The sequence below is a fragment of the Propithecus coquereli genome, unplaced genomic scaffold (assembly GCF_000956105.1).
Source record: "Propithecus coquereli isolate 6110/MARCELLA unplaced genomic scaffold, Pcoq_1.0 Scaffold671, whole genome shotgun sequence".
Lineage (NCBI taxonomy): Eukaryota > Metazoa > Chordata > Mammalia > Primates > Indriidae > Propithecus > Propithecus coquereli.
The window spans coordinates 464543-465333 of record NW_012152741.1 but is presented as its reverse complement, the minus strand read 5'-3'; positions in this window follow the sequence as shown (position 1 = coordinate 465333).

The window sequence follows — 791 nt, the reverse complement described above, 5'->3', positions numbered from 1 at the left end:
TTTTTTCTATATATTTTTAGTTGTCCGATTAATTTCTTTCTATTTTTAGTAGAGACGGCATCTCGCTTTTGCTCAGGCTGGTTTCGAACTGCTGAGCTCAAACAATCTGCCCGCCTCGGCCTCCCAGAGAGCTAGGATTACAGGCGTGAGCCACCGCACCCGGCCTGAATACAGAGGTCTTTGTTTTGCAACTTGGGTACCAACTCAGCCATAGTAAAATAAAGTACTGAGAAGGTTCCCAAAGCCCCTGATTCCAGGCCTTAGCTACTTGACAGCATTTCTAGACCCACCCTGGGTAAGAAGGGAACCTGCTGCCCTGAAGGGAAAGACCCAGTCTTGGCAGGATTCACCACCTGCTGAGTAAAGAACCCTTGGGCCTTGAATAAACGTCAGTAGTCGCCACGGGCCTTGGGCAAGACTGTGTTGGCCTCAGGTGTGTCCCAGTACAGTCCTAGCTGTGGTGGCCATGGGGGAGTGCTTGCATCACCCCTCCCCCAACTCCAGGCAGCCAGCATGGAGAGTGAGACTCCTGTTTTGAGGAAAGTGAGGGAAGAGAGTAAGAGACTTTGCCTGGTGATCCAGGAAATTATCTAGTATCTTACCCAAGCCCAGCAAGGTGATTCCACCAGGAGTCTGTAAGAGTCACAGCGTTACTTGGTGTGGGGTGCCTACTAGTGCTGGTATGATTGCAGCGACCAAAGACTGCGATCACAACACTCAATTCCCTTAGAATACCTGGAAAGCCTTCCCAAGAAGGATGGGTACAAAGAAGCCCAGACTGTAAAGATTAG